General features: G+C 36.3%; 1 long non-coding RNA gene across 3 annotated transcripts in view; it reads right to left on the reverse strand.

Annotated features, from left to right (window-relative positions):
- LOC118530792 (uncharacterized) overlaps positions 1-20,469 on the reverse strand; it is a 230,827-nt gene that overhangs the window by 180,017 nt on the left and 30,341 nt on the right. For all 3 annotated transcript variants that reach the window (XR_013445689.1, XR_013445688.1, XR_013445690.1), the window contains exon 2: positions 701-814. This is a non-coding gene — a long non-coding RNA (uncharacterized LOC118530792). The remainder of the gene's footprint in view (positions 1-700; positions 815-20,469) is intronic.

Here is a 20,469-nt window from a genome sequence, read left to right on the forward strand (position 1 = left end):
TGTTATCTGCTTAGCAAATTATAGATACTTACACATATTTTCCAAAACCCATTTTCTAAAAATTCAACCAACAATTATAACCACAGAAGTTTGAAAGTGAGTCAAGTTCATAATGGTTTCTTATATATCTTTTTTTAAAAATATTTTTTATTTATTTGAGAGAGAGCACAAGCAGGGGAGTGGGGGGAGGAGCAGAGGGAGAAGGAGAAGCAGGCTCCCTGCTAAGCAGGACCCTGAGATCATGACCTGAGCCAAAAGCAGATGCTTAACTGACTGAGCCACCCAGGTGTCCCAGTTTCTTATATATCTTAATACATCTTCAGGTTGATAAGTGGAAATTCACCAGATTCCCATAGGTACAGTCAAATGCACACCCCCCACCCCACCCCCCACACACAATTTATAGATTATTTTTTATGAAAGCTATCAAAACAGGGCATGTCAGGAAAAATATTTTAGGATATTATACTAATATTAGTTTAATTATACCTATATTTTAAAAGTAATTTTAGAGAAGTTATGGTTTAGTGGTCTTAGCCTGGAGTAAGTCTACTTAAGTTAGAATCCCAACTCCACTGCTTTCTAGCTGAATGAGATGAGGCAAGTCACTCAGCTTCCCTCCACATCAATCTCCTCATCTTTAAGATGAGGGTAGTAACAGTACCTCACAGGATGTTGTGAGGATTTAAGAAGCTGATACCTATAAAGCGCTGGGAACTTCCTGGTATAGAGGCGTCAGCTCTCTGAAAATATCACTTCATGTCCTCCTGGAATGTCAGTAGGATGGCTTCCTGTGTGAAATATTACACTGGCCCTGCAGATTAAAGGAAAATGCTGTTAGATATTTACAATATCTCTTACCAATTAAAACTCATGTGTTCCCCTATGAAAGACACTTTGGCAGTAGCTATTCCATCTGTATACATCTTCTTTTTCTTGAGAATGTATCCCACAGATATACTTACATTGCAGCAAAAGGTAGAAAACAAGTGACCATCAATAGGAGACTGTATTCTCTTTTATTATGGTATGAAATACAGCTGTGAAAAGGAATAAAGAAGCTTTCTATATAGTGATACACAAATATATCTAAGATAGCAGATGAAAAAGCAAAGCATAAAACTGTGTAAAATGGTGGAAATGGGAGCCAAGATTATATATTCTTGTCTGTTTGCATTTACATAAGAAACTCTAGAAGGATACAAAAGAAACCAATCAAGTAGGTAACTTTTTTTTAAATTAAATATTTAATTTATTTATCTGTCAGAGTGAAAGAGAGAGAGCACAAGCTGGGGGAGAGGGGGTGAGAGGGAGAGGGAGAAGCAGGCTCCCCAGTGAGCAGGGAGCCTGACATGGGGCTCCATCCCAGCAACCCCAGAATCATAACCTGAGCTGAAGGCAGATGTTTAACCAACTAAGCCATCCAGGCATCCCTCAAGTGGGTACTTTGTGGTGGTAGGACATTGGATAGGAACCAGGTGAACAAGTAACAGGGCATGGAGCAAAACATTTCACTATATGCCTTTTTATATTTTTATTTTTGAACCATGTGAATGTGTTTCCTATTTAAAAATACATTTTGATAAAAGTCAATTGTACCTATTGTATCACAAAAATGCTGTGTCACAGACAACACCAAGACTTAATAATTATTTATTATTGAAGATCCACAGGTCAGCTGAGACAGCTGATCCAAGCTGGGCTCTATGGACAGCCTCTGCTTCTAATTCAGATCTGTAGTTCTGCTCCCCATGTCTCTCATTCTCCTTGAGCCAGCAGAAACAGAAGCACAAGATGACTAGTGGAAGCATACAAGCCCTCTTAAGTCTTAGGCTGAAAAATGACACAATTGCTGCTCATATGTCATTAGCCAGAGCAAATGAAGAACTGAGGAAGTACCCTATGCCCACAAGGAAGCCAGGGCAGGAGTGCAGATGCAGGGAGGGGTCCATGATTCAATCTATCACACCTGTTAGTAACTACAGACATCCTGAATATTCTAAAACTAGAACTGTGAATCACAGGTCTAAGGAGTAGCAAAAAGCAGGCATAACTTTCCTGAAGCTTGAATACTCTATGAATGTCATATCTTGTCTCGACGATTATGTCATCCCCGTTCATCTGGATCATGAATGGAATCGAATGAAATGAAATGGAAGACAAACTTACGAACTCACAGGACCAGAAGAGACTTTGGACCACACTTTAGCCAACACATTTTACAGATTAAGCAACTGAGGCCTGGATAAATTAAGTACAGTCAAGATACACAAGAAACTGTAAATTAAGTTGAGCAAAAACAAGAAGCACTAAAAAAGAACTATAAGCCCTAACATATATTTATTATTTATTTGGGGGTAAAGAACAATCATAAAAATCTTAAGAGGTACATCAAAGAATTTGTTAAATGCAGAATCTACTAGATTGATTAAAGCTCCTTAGAATCCACATGATGGGCTGAGCCAGGAAATAAAGAGGGAAAACTGCAGTGACATTAACTATAAACAGAACCCACAATCATAAATCAGAACAGATTTCATGCATACAAGGGAATTATGATTTAGAGATAGATATCAAACATACATGAATAATGAAAGTGTATACTACATTTTTATTTTGAAAAATTTTATTAGCTTTTTTAACTTAAAAGATTTCAAGGGTACACAAAAAAATCTCTGTCCTTTACCAGATACCCAATCCACCTGCCCGCCGGAGCAAAATACTGTTAGTAGTTTCTTATGTATTTCTCCACAAATATACTATGTTTATAAAGATAAAAATACACGGCCTTTTCATCTTCAGTATGTATTTCTGAAGACCTGGCATAATTCAGTATCTATTTTCCCAAAGGACTGTTAAAGTATAATGAGTATTATTTTTTTAACCAGTTCAAGTGACAATGGCATTAAAAATGATTTATAATTCCCTAGTCCTACTAGCTTGAAAAATTATACAATTCTTAACTAATTCTTTTTAATTTGGGGAAACTCACAATATTTTATTTATATAGAAATGCAAAGGACATAGAATAGCCAACAGTCTAGAAGAACAAAGTTGGCAGAGTCACACTACCTAATTTTTGAGACTTACAGTATAGCTATAGCCATTAAGACAACAGGGTACACTGTGGCATGGGCATAAGGATAGGTGAATAGGGGGCACCTGGGTGGCTTAGTCGTTAAGTGTCTGCCTTCGGCTCAGGTCATGATCCCAGGGTCCTGGGATCGAGCCCCACATCGGGTTCCCTGCTCAGTCGGTAGCCTGCTTCTCCCTCTCCCACTCCCCCTGCTTGTGTTCCCTCTCTGGCTGTCTCCCTCTGCCAAATAAATAAATAGAATCTTTAAAAAAAAAAAAAGGATAGGTAAATAGATTAATGGAATAGAACACACATATTTTTGATGGTTTTCTCATACTAATAATGGTGACTGAGCTGACAATTCACTAAAATGACTAAATCTTTTTCGTATTTATCCATGTCAGCCTCACCCTCATTCTGCTCAGCTGATGATCTGGAGCAAATATAGGACTTTATATTTATCACTACTACATTGTATCTTACTAGGTTGCTACTCTTCTTTTTAGCTAAGATCTTTCTGGATTTTCACTCTGTAATATATTCTAATATATTCTCTATTTCTTCATGCTTCTTACTGTCTGTGAATTTGGTAATCATGTTATTTAGCACTCTTTTGGTTATAATTAGTAAAGATTCAATTAAAACTGACTAAGCCAAAGAGGAAAGTATTGGCTTACACGATCAAAAAGTCCAGGGTAGATTCAGATACAACAGAGTCCAGGTAATCAAATGATACCACCTGGGTACTCTTCCTCTCTCAGCATCATTTTCCTCTTTATGGACTTCAGCCTTTGTCCCAATGTTTCAGCAAAAGACTTAAACCTATCTCTCATTGGCTTGAAATGAATCATATGTCCATATCAGAACCAATCAGTGTGGTCAGGAGATGTAGTTCTCTGATTTTCCTCACCTGAATATCACATTCACTCCTGGAGCCATGGATGAAGTAAGCCTCCCTTCAATCCCATGGACTGGGGAGTAAAAATGGGGAAAGGTGATTTCCCAAGGAAAACAAGGCACTATAATCAGGTTGTAGGGGGATGGACACTGTAGAAAGGAAAAATAAGATATTTACATTGCAGTACTCATCTAGATTGCTGACAAAAAAAAAAAAAAATGCTCGACATGGCCAAATGAAAGGATAAATAAAATGCTTACAAACATAAAGATATTGTCTCCAAAAATAATCTATTTTTATATTTGATTTTAAAGTATGATTCCAGGAGAATTAAGGAAGTAGAATTATTATCACCTCCATATGCTCAATACTGGTTAAGTTTTAATTGCCCTCTTCTATTTGTATTGAATCCAAAACCTGGAAAAGGCCTATGTCTTAGACAGCCAGGTTGCTGCTATAACAAAATGCCATAAACTGATCTGTGGCTTAAACAACAGATATTTATTTCTCACAGTTCTGGAAACTGGGAAGCCCAAGATCAAGGTGCTAGCAGAGTTGATTCTTCCTGAGTGCTCTCTTCCTGGCTTGTAGACAGCAGCCTGAGAAGTGTGCCCACAATGGCCTTTCCTTACTGTGTGCTCATGGAGAGAGAGATAGCTCTCATGTCTTTTCCTCTTTTTATAAGGGTATCAATTCCATCATGGGAGTACCACACTTATAACCTCATCTATTCTCCCAAAAGCCCCACCTCCAAATACAATCACATTGGTGGGGGTAGCACTTCAATGTAAGAATCTTGACAAGTCACATTCAGTCTCAAACAGTCCACAAAAGAGCTGTAACCAAGTTCAAAAGTCAACGGAATGGCCAAAGAAAATAAGTTTATCTAGCCATTATTCACACAATGAAAATAAGCAGAACCAAGGTAGTCAATCCAATCTTGCACTCAGAAATAGCATTACTTTTAGGGAAGCTTAAGCTGCAAGTACACAGAATATTCTTTGTACTGCCTCTGGCATTTCTCACTTGGACCAGGAACTAGTATTAAATTCAACAAATCAGGAAAAAAGCCTCCAAAGGTTCTACTAAACTCAAATGTCCCATAGGCAGGAAGTCAAAGCACAAGAGATTACACTTAATGCAAGCAAACTGGTCAATTAATTGAAGAATATGACACCAAAACCACCTCTTAAAATCCACAAGAATATCAGATAATTATGTGATTGAGGGAAACTGGAAATGCAAGATACGAAATGTGTGATGCCAAAAAAGAAAAGAAAATTACTGGTTATTATACCAATTAGAGCTTTTAAAATATGTTTTAGCTTAGATATTTAGCTATTGCAGGGCTGTCATTTTCATTTGCTGGATCTCCTGAGAGAAAACAAGGTACGAGGAGTTTCCTACAATGTCAGTTCTTGGAATATAAAAAGGGATTTTAAAAGTATAGAAAGTAATAAGTAAATTAGTAAACCTGACCTAAAACATGCTACCAACCTCAGTCCAAGCACTATATGCCCATCTTGGTTTTGCTTCAGGGTCAATATCACCATCCTGGAGTTTACACTTTCAACTCTAGGCGCCTATTATGATGACAGCAACAGGAGATACCACCATCTTTGGTGCCCCAGGATAGTTATACCCCTACCCCTGGCAACAGAGGGCTTGATTTCTAAGACTCAGTCTACCACTAGATCAGCAAATAAATACTTAATCCCTATGAAACTGAACTACCATTTAGCCAAACTGATGGAGAGGAAAAAGGGAGCAATAATGCCTGACAATAGATAGCGCATCATTTTGAAGAAGTGGTCTAGTCAGATATGCTCTTTCATTACACGAACCCCAACTAGTCCTGCACAACTTCTAATGTGGTCTGCCCTTACTGGTTTGGGATGCTTAAGTGGGGGTGAAGAGGTTAACTTGAATAATCATAATCCAAAACTAATTAGTCCACTGATTGAAAAAATACATCAACCACTTAATCTTTTTTTTTTAAGATTTTATTTATTTATTTGACAGAGAGAGATACAACAAGAGAGGGAACACAAGCAGGGGGAGTGGGAGAGGGAGAAGTAGGCTTCCAGCTGAGCAGGGAGCCCGAGATGCGGGGCTCGATCCCAGGACCCTGAGATCATGACCTGAGCTGAAGGCAGCTGCTTAACCGACTGAGCCACCCAGGCACCCCTCAACCACTTACACTTAAACAGAGATATTCATTCACTATATAAAAAAATCACAAGTTTCCATGAAAAAGAATAAATTGACTGGTAATACTGAATAATTCAAAATGTAAGACAAATATGTATAGACAAGATTTATTAACAATAATGCAATATTTTATTTTTCATAACTTGTTTTGAAAATTAGTAATGAAATAAATTTTATTTTTTGTATATTTTGATGTTCATTAATTTCATTGTACTATACTTAATATATGATATATTATGCATTATAGTGTACTCTTTTCTTTCCTTCATCTTTCATGTTTCTGCAGTTCAATTTTTAAGACTATCTTTTAGAATAACAGTTTTAGATTCATAGAAAAATTGTGAAGAAGAGTTCCCATATGCCATACACCCAGTTTCCCCTATTATTAACAGCTATACATGGTTTATTTTAGTTTGAACTACTTTTATTTCCACTTGATTCTTATTTTTAATCAACATAACTGATATACTTGATAATATGATCAAATAGTACTAAAAAGCTGATAATCAATTTCATCAGATCTAGTTGCATTCTTCCCCATCAATAACCACTTTTATCCCTGTAACTATTTCTTCTAGTTATTTAACTTCTGTGTTTCTAAATAATATATTATATAATAATATATTTATACCTAAATTCCTTAAATTATCAATATTAGAAATTTTGATAATTTTTTCCAAATGCTCCAACATATCGACCACAGACCCATCAAAATTAACTGCTGAGCAGTCTAGTGTAATCCAATATTCCATCCGTTTCATTTCTTCCCATTTCCATTATGAAACTTGCACCCTCTTGCTACAGTAGCTGGTAGCCCCCTAGGTTCAATGTAAAGCTGAAGCTTCCTTCGCCAATCGCCTACGTTGGATACCCTGTTTCTTGGGCCTTGGGACTTCTTTGTCTTTCTTGGGTTGCACCCTCAATTTGTTGGAATAGATCTTCCAGTCACTTCCTAAGAAAAGACTCCAAGGAGGTAATTTTTTAAAAACTGGCTTATCAAACTTTCTGTTTTACCATCACAATTGACTGATCGGCTGAATATAGAATTCTAGGTTGAAAAGCAGTTTTTCTCAGAATTTTAGTGGCATTACTTTGTTGTCTTCTACCTTCCAAAATTTCTGCTGAGATGTATTATGCCATTCTATTAGCTATTGTACATGACATGGTCTCCCAGCATTTCCTCTTTAATCCTACAATGCTGAAATTTTATGAAGACTTGCTTTACAAGTGTCCCTTTTCATTCACTGTGCTAGGCACAGTGCTAGGCACTCAGTGGGCCCTTTCAAACTGGAGACTCATGTTCTAGCATCTTAGTCTTTGCTTTCTATCTGCTAAAATGGTGTTGAATCTCTAATCTACTCATAACTCCATTCCCACATTTTACCAGAAATCCTTTGAAGTAATATTTTGAATGTATAGTCAACTCAATTATTAATTCTAATGGCATGTATATTGACTTTGGAACATGGTCTAAAACTTTGGAATGTATAGCATTTCAGGCCAAATAATAAAACTACTTAAAGAAAACCCAATTGCCTGAGTTGAAGTTATCCAGTTTTCTCCTCCACATACAATTACCAAGATAGGACTGACTGAATAAATAATAAAATATTTATATAATAGAACATCATGTGATTATTATTGTTGTTCTAAACCATTTGAGAATAAGTGGGAGACATTATTCCCTTTACCACTAAATATTCCAGTATGTATTTCCCAGGAACAAGTCATTTACATAATGCTTCTAATTTTATGAGCAGTAGATTGAAAGAACAAGATATGTTCTTGCTAAAATTAAGCATATACATAGAAATTCTGTATATAATATATCTACACTGGACATAGTCTGAAAAGGTTTAATGATAACAATACAGTAGGGCCTTTTGGTAATCTTCTTTCATCCTGTGATGCAGACCCCATAAAGCTCTAGAGCATGGCAACACGGCCAACATCCAGAACGTTTTCTAAAACCAAAATCAACTTACATTTTATAACTCATCTTTGATATGCAAAGAATTCTAATGTGCTATATTTAAATGTTGGTTTGCTCTGTATGTGTGCCACCCCTTCTTACTCTATTTTAAAAGCTGGAGCTGTCCTAATTTGTGAGTATGAAAAAGAAAAGACTACTGTATTTGGACGTGCTATTTAAAACGTCTCAATGTAATTCTCTCCTTCATGTGTGTTTTGGAATTTTCCCCTATCAGAAAGCTTATCAGGGTCAAGATCTGAGAATTAAAAGGAAAGGAAATGTGGTTTACTGGAAGCTTATAACTGTGGTCCCTTAAAAACTCTTTTCTAGTCTTTAAGTAAAGATTTGAAATAAATTCCACCCAAATTTTTTTTTTAAACTCTAAGTAACCAAACACCATCAACACACCCAAATTATCTAAGAGGAACTACCTTTTAAATAATCTCTCTCAAATAAAATGCCTGTGATTTTTATTGGAAATAAACATAGTTTGTGCAAGTAATCACAATGAGAATATTTATAAAAATTTGATAAGATTTGAAAATTAATTTTAAGAATTGACACTGAATATCAAGTCAGTATAAAGGTATTTTATTACTGTAAGTAAAATCAAGTTCTCTCTAGTTAAATAGATCTCTAAAGTATTTGAGATGGTTTCAAAGATAAATACATATTGCAACAAGACTAGTAGCAGCTTTGGGTTTTTGTGGCAAATGAAACCCAGTGCTCCTTGCACTTAAAGTGTTTAGTAACACTTTACCAAATGTAGTGGACATCTGTTGTTTGTGTCTTCCTGGCATCCACTAGGGACTTGCTCTTCTTTTACCCCATGTGGCTCTGGAGAATTTGTCAATCAGAGGGCCTTACTCTGACCTGACTTCATGAGCTGGGACAGCTCCTGGGCTAGTCAATCTTTATACCTTCTGCTGTTCACAGATTGGTACATGGGGATGAACACATGACCCAAGCAGAACCAATCAGAGTTCCCTGATGAGAGGCAGTATATGGACCCCAAAGAGTCTCTCTTCCTCTGACCTTGACTTATAAAAGACCAGAGGAGTCTGGAGGTGCCAGTGTCAGTGGCCATCACTGCCTACCACACACAGAAAATCTGCTAGAGAATGATGTCAGGAATACTGAATTGAGTGACAGAAGTCCAGAGAGCCCAGAAATCTGTTGAGTCCCTGGATTCAGCTGTGGTAAGGCCACTTCCACACTGGGATTTTCTAGTTAAAAGAGCTAATAAATTCTCTTTTTGCTTGAGTTAGAGTTGAATTTCTTTCTGTTGCAACCAGCCAGCATCCTGACTGATAGACAAAGGCAAGGTCTTTTCAAAACACAATGCATAGTTAAGGCATATCTAAGTACACTTGAACTATGGTTGTCCCTAAATGGTACATCTGCCAAGTAAAGATTATAAAGTTATATGAATGGAATGGAACATTAGCTTATTTTTTTTATAATTTTGCAAATAGTTCCACTATTCACATACAAGCGGCCCCAGCCTATCTACTGTCAAAAAGAGAAAACATGCATGTGTGTGGTGGTAAACAGGGGAGAATAGGGAATAGGATGATAAACTCAAGCCAAAGGAGCACAGACATCCCTAATCTGAAAAATTTTTCAAAAGTCAGAGGTTTCATGTCTGTACATTACACAAAAAAGACTATTAGATAATTTAGGTTCAAGTCTGAAGGTACTGTAGTTATAAAAGGAAGTTCAGAAAATGTACTGAAGAATGTAACTCAGAAGCTGAAAGACAAGTCTTGAAAACAGGGGCATGAAGTTGATTTATATCACATTCATATTCTTGTACTACATTAAAATACTTCTTAACAAAATGTCTCATACTATAGGTTTGCTTTTTAGGAACACCTGAAGTATAAGAAATCTCCATTATAATCTTCAATACAATAAAGAGAATTATATACCCAATAGCTACCAAGTTCTTTATATAGTCCCAAGTGTTATATACCTTCCCTTTCACTTCTCTTAGCGAAATAAATACACTTTTTTACCACAATGTGAAGAAATATCATTGTCCGAAGGTAGGTTGCAATTATATAGGCTGGAACTCCTCTGTCACATGTCTAACATGTAAATTCTCTCCGACAGAGCACATTCTGTAAGCTGATCTTTGGAGTCATTTTCCTTCTTGTTTTATCTTCCCCAGTTAACTCACAGATCAGAAGAGATACGTATTTCTAGACCAGGGAAATCATAGAAATAACATAAAATGTGCAGCATTATTTTCTAATGATTTGTTTTCTCATTTCTCTCTATAAAAGCATCTGGCTTCTTCGTCTTACCTTACCTTCATCTACCTGTGCCTGGCACAAAGTGAGTACTCAATAAACGTTAACTAAATGAACAAATAGAACATTCCAAGGTAAAGAGCTTGAAAATGAACTGCTGCTTTAAATTGGGAGAAAACTGAAGGTCTCAGAAGTTAAGTGATGATCCAGTAACACAAAGCCATTAGTGTTAGTCCCAGAATAACTCTCTTGATTCCTAATCTAATGTTCATCCAATAAACCGGAATTTTTGAACATTTTTTAAAATAATGTCCACATGGGAAACATGTTCTCAGAGTATAACCTGAGATGTGATGAATTCTAACATATCACTCCCTATAGCCCCCACTCTAAGAATATCAAGTGCTTTTTAAAGAAATAATTAGCAAACACATCTGTATTTGAACTCTTCATTAATCATAAATTTTTGGAGATACACCTTAAAATAGATAGTGACAAACCAGTGTGTTAAGAGACCAAAGAAGCTGAAATCATTACACTAGACTGGCCTAATATGTATAGGTCTTTTCCCTGAGGACACCGAAGCCACCTCCTTCATTTTACCTCAGAGTCATTCTTCTTGAAATCCCCAGATCTTGAGTTGATGTTTTCCTCTGTTCTATACTCCTTGGTTATGTTATATTCCTCCCTAGACTATACTTGGAATTGGAAATCATATTATTCATTTTTGTATCACCAATGCTTACCCTAAAGCCAAGCACTCAATAGATGTCAGTTTATAAGACAAGTAAGGACAACTAGATATCCACATGCCCAATGATGAACTTAGACCCTTACCTCACATCATATACAAAAATTAACTCAAATGGATCACAGACTTAAATGTAAGAGCTACATAGAAAAAATATAGGAGGAAATCTCTGAGACCTTAAGTAAGGGAAAAATTTTTTAGATATGACACCAAAAGCATATTCCACAAAAGAAAAAATTAATAAATTGGACCTTAACAAACTTTAAAACTTCTGCACTACAAAAGACAGCTTTAAGAAAATAAAAACGACAAGGAACAGACTATGAGAAAATATTTACAAAACACGTATCTAATGCAGATTTATATCCAAAAATATACAAATAACTCTTACAACTCAATAATAAAAAGACAACCCAAATTTTTTTGAGAGAAAGAGTGTGTACACATGAGTGGGGTGGGGAAGGGGCAGAGGGAGAAGGGAGAGAGAATTTCCCAGCAGGCTCCACTCTCATCATGGAGCCCTAAGCAGGGCTCAATCTGATGACCTCTAGATCATGGCCTGAGCCGAAACCAGGAGTTGGACACTTAACCAACTGAGCCACCCAGAAGCCCCAAAAGACAGCCCAGTTTAAAACTGGGTAAGATATATGAGTTGATATTTCACTATAAAGAAGATATACAAATGGTTAATGGCTAATAAAGTCATGAAAAGATGTTCAACATCTGTAGTGATTAGGAAAATGTAAACTTAAATAAGAATGAGATACCATTTCACACCTATTAGAATGGTTGTAATAAATAAGGCAGACAGTAACAAATGTTGGTTAGGATGTGGAGAAATGGGACCCCTCACACATTGCTAGTGACAATATAAAATGCTGCAGACACTTTGAAAAACAGTTTGGAAGTTTCTCAAAAAACTAAACATAAAACTACCAAATAACCCAGCGATTCCACTCCTAGATATAGACATAAGAAAAATTTAAACATATGTCTAAACCATGACTGGTATGGAAATTTTCATTGCAGAATAGAGAAATGTTGATAATAGTTCCAAACTGGAAACAACTTGAATGTCAATCAACCAGTAAATGGATACACTAAGTGTGATACATCCATATAATGGAATACTATTTTGACAATAAAAAGGAAGAACTAAAAACACATGCTACATCACACATAAACCTCAAAAACATTATGCAAAGAGAAAGAAGCCAGACACAAGAGACCACATATTACATGCTTACAAGCAGGGGGAGCAGCAGGCAGAGGGAGGAACAGACTCCCCGCCAAGCAGGGAGCCCAATGTGGGACTGGATCCCAGGACCCTGGGACCCTGGTGGGACCTGAGCCACCCAGGCGTCCCTCTACTCCACTATTTTTAAGATTCTTACTTTCCTCCCCTCCTCCAATCTCCAACAAAAACTCTCCCAAAAGCCCTTAGTACATTTTAGCATATTTGTCCCAGCCCTTCCATTCACAGCAGGAAAATATGGGCCCTTTGCAAGCAGCTCATTCATATTTTTATGGAGTGCTTATTCAGTTCAGTTACCTTGCCCTCAGGATGCTAACAGTTTGACCGAAGAGACAGGATTCATAGAAATAACTATGAAATAGAAGTTCCTTTTTTAAAAAAGATTTTATTTATTTATTTGAGAGAGAGAGAGAATGAGAGAGAGCATGAGAGGGGGAAGGAAAATCAATTAATCTTGGGGCACCTAGGTGGCTCATTCAGTTAAACATCTGCCTTTGGCTCAGGTCATGATCCCAGGGTCCTGGGATCAAGCCCCACATCGAGCTCCCCACTCAGCAAGGAGCCTACTTCTCCCTCTCCCTCTACGCATCCCCCCTACTTATGCTCACTTTCTTTCTTTCTCTCTCTCTCGCTGTCTCTCTCTCTCAAATAAATAAAATCTTTAAAATAAGCTTGTCAGTTCTTATTTTCTTTAATAAACTTTTTATTTTTGAATAATTTTAGATTTGCAGAAAATGTGCAAAGATAGTATGGAGAGTTCCCATATACTGCTCACCCAGTTTCTGTTTCCCAATGTTACCATCTTACATTACTGTGCTACATCTGTCAAAACTAGGAGACCAACATTGGTACATTGCTATTAACTGACAGCCTAATTTGGATTTCCCCAGTTTTTAAATGAGTGTCCTTTTTCTGTTCCAGGATCCAATCTAGAATACCACATTGCATTTAATCATATTTTCCCTCTCTTCTCTAGTCTGTGACAGTTTTCAACCTTTCCTTGTTTTTCATGCATGACTTTAATGGTCTTGAGGAATACTAGTCAGGTATTTTGTAAAATGTCCCCTAATTTGGTTTATGTGATATTTTTCTCATGATTAGACTGTACTCATGGGTTTTCAGAAAGAATGCCACAGAGGTTCGGTATACTTCTCACCACATAATGTCAGGAGATATCTGCTATCCACATGGCATCACTAATAAGGTTAACCATGAAGTCAATTTTCTTTTTTAAAAGGCAGCTAGTATTTTCATTGGGATCGTAATGACTCTATATATCAATTCAAAAGAATTGCCATCTTAATAACTTAGTTTTCCAATCCGTAAATATGGTTTATCTCTCTACTTATTTAAATAAGTCTTTAATTTCCCTCGCCTCCTCCAGGCATGAATTTCTCACCAGGATCTGTCCACTCTCCTAGACCTTCAAGTAGCTGCTTTTTATTGTTATTATTATTTACATATTCCAGAGTCTATAGTTATAACCTGGAAAATGTCAGCTCAGTAAGATCTAATTCAGCCACTGAAAGCAAAATCTAACATTGCCTCAGATATTTTTTTAAGGTATAAAGGGAAAAATAATTTATATTGTTATCCTTCAAATACCCTTAGACTAGAAACTTAATCACAATCTGTGTTAAACCAATCTGCAATCTTAAAGTTCACCACCAATTAGCAGACCTACAGTCTATGATCATGAAAGAGAGCTTTTCTCTGTGTCAGATGAATTTGACTATGTGAAATTATGACTTCATACTTAGTTAAAATTCCAAACTCTTAAGAGATCAAACACAAGAGAATCATATTAAAATCTTAGTAAAATCATTCAGTGTTATCCACGATGTTGTAAAATGGGCATAATTCTATAGAGTAATTAATATATTTTTAATGGTAATATAGTTTTAACTAACTCTTTTGGAAAGCAAATGCATATGAGCCTTAAAATTATTCATAACTTCGACCGAGTAATCCCACTTCTAAGACTCTGCCCTATGGAAATAATGCTAAATAGAGTCAGAGGGAAGAGTGACCCTTATGTACAAAGATTTCCACCAAAGTGTTATTTATAATATGAAAAAAACTGATACTACTTAAATGTCCAATAAGAAATTCTTATATTCACACAACCACAAGCTTTAGTAATCCTATAATATTAAGCAAATGTACATGCTGTGTGAGCTCAACTCTAATATTTTTTTAAGTATAGAAGAAAAGCCTAGAAATTAATATACCATATTCTTAATGATGGCTAGTAGAACTATAGATATTTTCTTTTTCTTCTGCCTGCTTGCTGTTTTTTCAAAAGTGAGCCAAGAAAACAATAAGATCTTTTTTAATCTTATAAAAATTTACCTTATTTTTGAATTTCTGAGCTGGAAAATTTAGAAAACTGGTTCACCCTCTGTACTTCATTGGTAAGGAAATTTATATTATTTCTAAGGCTAAGGAAATAGGCATGGGTCACATCAGCAATATTTAATTAAAATACTTTTTAAATTATTAGCCTCAAATAAGCTTAATTTTGATATGAATGCTCTAGAACCTGGAAAATGAATTTTAGAGTTGTGTTTCCAATGAATGCTGAATAAAAGTGGAGTTTTATTCTAAAAACCTTTCCAGATATGAGATTTAAGATGCCTAGTTAAAAAGCTCCTTGTTCCCTTGTTACAGTTACTAATGTTTGTTTGTAATTGTCCAAACAGAAATGACAAAGTACAATGTGATCTTCTGCATCAGGACTTTCTATTATAACTAGTCCACCTTTACTGTTCAACTCTCATGAGCTAATGATAGAGTACTAGCATTGCTGATTAATTATCTACTAAATCATACACTGAACATAATGACTTTTAACTTGGTTTTAAAATCCCAAACAATTTTTCCTGATGTCTTTCTAAATAGAAAAAAAAAAGTTTTTAGTTTAACATTTCATATCACGGGAAGATAATCTAGAGGTAATGTTAAAGGTTAGTAGAGTGTTTATCTTATCAAAAGTGGTCTGGTCTGTTTGGGTTACTGTTTGGATTCCAGCTAATCAGGCCTATTTACTAGTTTAAGAACTTTCAACAATTAACAGTGTTCAAACAGCACCAATCTGCTATGTTATTTCAGCTGGGAAAACAGCTATATGAACCAATACAGCTTCCTTACTAAAAATAAATGATAGCACTTTCCACTCACTGGGGAGTGAGTTTTTAGGTATGTCACACTGTCACACTGCATAACAAAACAAAAGAGTGTGAAACATCTAAATAATAAAATACCCAAAAGACATGCCATGTTTTTGGATTTAAAAAAATAATAAAGTAACTTTGCTAACAAAAACATTATTGCAGGAAGACAAAACAAATATAAAGTGAGTTTAAGAGGTAGGTTGCAGTCCTTTTCCATCAAGAACCATGACTTTCCTTGTTTTTAAGACCGCTTAGTTATATTAGCAATTTTTAACACATGGTACCTCAAATCAACAATACATTTGCTTTTCAGACTTTGACACTTCCCAAGCTGCTAGGCCTATGCTTAACCAAACAAGTACAGTAGCACAAGTGGAACATTTATGTAACACAGAAACTATAAATGTTCTGCTCATTCTAAAAGATATGACAAAGGGATAAGAACATTAAATTTTAAAACAGATTTAAAACTCCTGAGAAGAATGTACTTAGCTTATACTTGTAATTAAAAGTATCACATCACTTGTTTACTGAAAATAAAATAATATATTCTTTCTTTTCTCTAATTTTTTTAAATTCATTGATCATTTATCTGGTGTTATGCTCTATACTAAGGACTTTACATACATTCTCTCATTGAATCCTTGTGATAATACTATGAGGTGTAAATACTAACATTTATCTTCATTTTGCAGATGGAAAAACAGCCTTAGATTAAGTAATCTGCCCAAGGTCACTCAGCTAGTTCATACTGGAATATGGTTTGAACAGAGAAGAGGGAGGTCTGATTTCAGAGCCTGTGCTCTTACCTACTATGGATAAATAAAAATGACACTAAAGAATTTTTAGAAGAGATATCAAAATACCTGAAATAAACATTCCTGATAATAAAGTCATAAAACACATCCTATCTGTGGCCTTTGTTTTCCCACTGACAGATATTCCCTTACCAATGTCTGCTCTTTCTTCCCTGCTACTGTCCCTTCTTCTTCCACCTTCCAGCAAACACACACACACACACACACACACACACACACACACACACACAAGCAGCTTTGCTGATACTGCCTGTGGTACTAAAAAATAGGGCAGGAAAAAGTTAATATTCTACTTCAAAAGTGGACTAAATGCTTAAGTGTGGCCTCAGAACTGGAGGGGGTAAGTAGGGGAGGAGACATCATTATTTGAACAATCGATTGGATGTTCCCACTTGTTTGTTTACTTGAGGTAAACTCATTTACAGGTATATAGGAACATGAGAAAAGTCTCCAAAGAAGAGGTGGTTCCTGGATTTCCTTCACTTCTCTGCTCAAGCCAAAAGCCCTGCTATTTATCTAACAGAAACAAATATAGAAGGTTTTCCATGACAGTTTAAATGGACATTTCTCTGCATAAAGTTAGGTCTTACTGAAGCAGATCTTACAAACGAGTGTTTTCCAGTCTACAGAACTTTCTGCAATGAAGGAAATGTTTGACATTTTTGCTACCCAATATGGTAGCTACCAGTCATATGTGGCTGTTGAACACTTGAAATATGGCTAATGGGACTTAGGGACACATTTTTAACTTTATCTAATTTTAATTTAAATACTCACATATGGCTAATGCCTATCGTATCAGACAGAATACCCATAGCCTTATCTCAATAACTACTATTCGTTGAGGATCTACTATCTGCTACATAGCTACCCTTGAAGAAGGTAAAATTTTGTCCCCATTTTACAGGTAAGTAAACTAAGGCACAGAGAGGCTCATGGATTTACAACTATTAAGTGGTAAATTCTGGTTTTTACACCTACATCTGTCCCTCTCAAGGCCTGATACTTTCATTACCATTGGTTTTTAATACCAGCAGCATATTAGGTGGCGAGCTTTTCAAAAATACTTATTCTCAAGTTCCACTCCCATAATTTATTTAATTGGTCAGGGGCAGGGCCCAGATACATACATATCACTGAAACCGTCACTGTGTAACAACTGGTGTGACTGGGGGCCCCCTGTTATTGGACAGCTGTTTCCAAAAGGGAGCTACAAAGAAGTTCTACCTCTACTTCTTCTCTTAAGCATGGTTAACACTAGTACTAAAGAGTCCCTCTCCTTTTTGCATCAGAGTAAATGACCAAGAGCAACTCCTAGCCAGGATGAGGTCACATAGCTAGTTGATAGAGCTGAGACCAGGGCCCAGGTATGGGTTATATGTAAATGCTCCAGCTTCTGGAGCTGTGGAGACCCCAAATGAGCAAAGGTTAAGAAAGCTCAGCCCAGGGATTTAAAGATTTTATTTATTTATTTGACAGAGAGAGACACAGCGAGAGAGGGAACACAAGCAGGGGGAGTGAGAGAGGGAGAAGCAGGCTTCCCGTGGAGCAGGGAGCCCAATGTGGGGCTCAATCCCAGGACCCTGGGATCATGACCTGAGCTGAAGGCAGACACTTAATGCCTGAGCCACCCAGGCGTCCCTCAGCCCAGGGATTTAAAGCCCCATGCAGCAACCCAGAGGCTGGAAGGCAGACAAGAGGCTGCAGGGGCTATTTGACTGTTTTTAGAGGTGGGAACATTCAGCAATCCCAGGCTTGTCGACTTTGTCCTCTCCACCCCCTTTTTGCCACGTCAAAGGTCCTGAGGAGTGGTCCAAGGGCCTCTGTGCAGTATTTTTCACTCTGCCAAGGTTATTTCTAACAGATATAACCCTACCCTGTCACGCAGTATGTACCTAAAATTGTAACTGTGAAATGAATGAATGCAGATTTTGGAATTCAAGAGGCTGGGACAAATCAGCTTCTAGATGGGTTCAGATATCTGAGTATGTGTTTGGTAAATAACTTCCTAAAAATCAAATCAAAAAGTCCCTTCAAACTGACAGTTACCAGAGAACAAGGGGGTGGGGGGATGGGCAAAATGGGTGAGGGGAGTGGGAGATACAAGCTTTCAGTTATGGAATGAGTAAGTCACGGGAATAAAAGGCATAGCATAGGGAATATAGTCCATAGATACTGTAATAGTGTTGTATGGTGAGAGATGGTAGCTACACTCGTGGTGAACCTAACATAACGTATAGAGATGTTAAATCACTATGTTGCACATCTGAAACTAATGTAACAGTGTGTGTCAACTATACTCAAAAATACTCATAAAAATAATTTTTTTATTTTTAAAAAAAGAAATTTAGCATCCAATATAAATAGAAAAGACATCTGAAATAAAATATCAAATACAATTAAAATAATTAATCAATATAATTATCAAAAAAGATGGGTCACCAATGAGTACCTTTTTCTACAGTTAAAAAAAAGTTCCTTCAAAACCTTTGCACTTGCCTCAGAAAAGTGGGTAGAGAAGATGACATCAGTCTCCAAGACAGGATTATTTTTTGTTTCAGAGGCTAAAAGCCTGAAAGGAATGAAATAAGAAGAGGAAATGAGAATATTGACAAAAAGTTAAACAGGAATTTATGCCATATCCATACATACTCCAAGAGTCCTGTTAAGCACAGGCAACCTTGCTTGGTCTAGGAGACCACTAAATCAAGTTCTGGGGTGAGAAATAAAGTCAACAAAGCAAGGGCCTGAAGGAAACTGCCACAAAAATAGAAAACGCTGCTGTAAACATTACCCCTCAGACTAGCTAAGTATGTCTTTCTCTCCTACAATAAAGGAGTAAAAATAAAAATAATCTGTGTTTGAGGCTATGCTCAGGAATGGTGTGTGGCTATAAAATACACTGTGGAAATCATCTCTCCATTCAGAAACTCAGCACAGCTGCTCCAATAAGGAGGCTGTGTATGTTCTGAAGCTAAATGAACTTGTGTTCTAAGAATCTCTTTAGAGGTAATAGCTCTGAATGTCATGAGCAAAAATCTCAAGGATGATTGTAGCAAATGGCTTCAAACAGAAACATCTAGTCTGTTGTAAGTTCCCTTTAGAAGGGAGGACTTGAATTCTCCAGAAACAAAATCACCAATCATTCTTGCCAACCTACTGCTTATAAAAGTAGGGAAAACATAGGTTTCTCAAGCTACAGCTGTGGATTCAAAAATTAGTTTGTACCAGTTGATTTTGCTTTAGTAATGTAAAAAGTAAATCGCCCAAAGAGAGCAGAAATAATTAACCAAGGGCATCTAGAGATGTGAAAGAAGATTATGGTAGAAAAAGCCACTTCAAGTATCTCTAAACTTGAATTTCAAACCTTGGTTTCTTTTGAACGTTATCTGTCTGCTTCACCCACCATCCCAGCCTTTTTTTTTTCTTTCTTTCTTAATAATAATACATGCCCAAGTTTTAAAAACCACACAGAGGTATTTATAACTAAACGTTACAGTCTTCTAACCTATGTCTATTCTCAATCATATTCCAAATCCCTAGAAATGGTTTTGTTTTGTTTTGTTTTAATCATTGTCTAGCTCTTAAAATGTTAAAGAAACATGATGTCCCAGGTGTAAGTGTCCTAAGGAAGTTTGTTTGGCTTCAAAGTTTCCATCAGGAGCCAGCAGTGTAAGGATACAGAGAATCAAAAGATGGAAGCTCTACTCCTCACTTCTTCCCAACTGTGTTTGTGCCTTTGAGGAAAGCACTTTCCTCTATGGAATTGTTTTCCCTGTCTGGAATTGAAAATGCTGACTGTTGGTGCACTTCTAATTCAAACCATCTATACCAGCACTTTCTAACACAGGTAAGCTATAAGGTGAGCTATCAGTGAGCCATACTGATAATTTAAAATTTTTTAATAACTACATTAAAAAATAAATAGGTAAAACTAATTTTAATACTTTTTATTTACCCTAATATATCCAAATTATTAACATTTCAACAGGTAATCAATATTAAAACATTATCAATATTTTAATATTATTATTAACAGTTTACAATCCCAAACTAAGTT

The sequence above is a fragment of the Halichoerus grypus genome, chromosome 2, assembly GCF_964656455.1.
Source record: "Halichoerus grypus chromosome 2, mHalGry1.hap1.1, whole genome shotgun sequence".
Lineage (NCBI taxonomy): Eukaryota > Metazoa > Chordata > Mammalia > Carnivora > Phocidae > Halichoerus > Halichoerus grypus.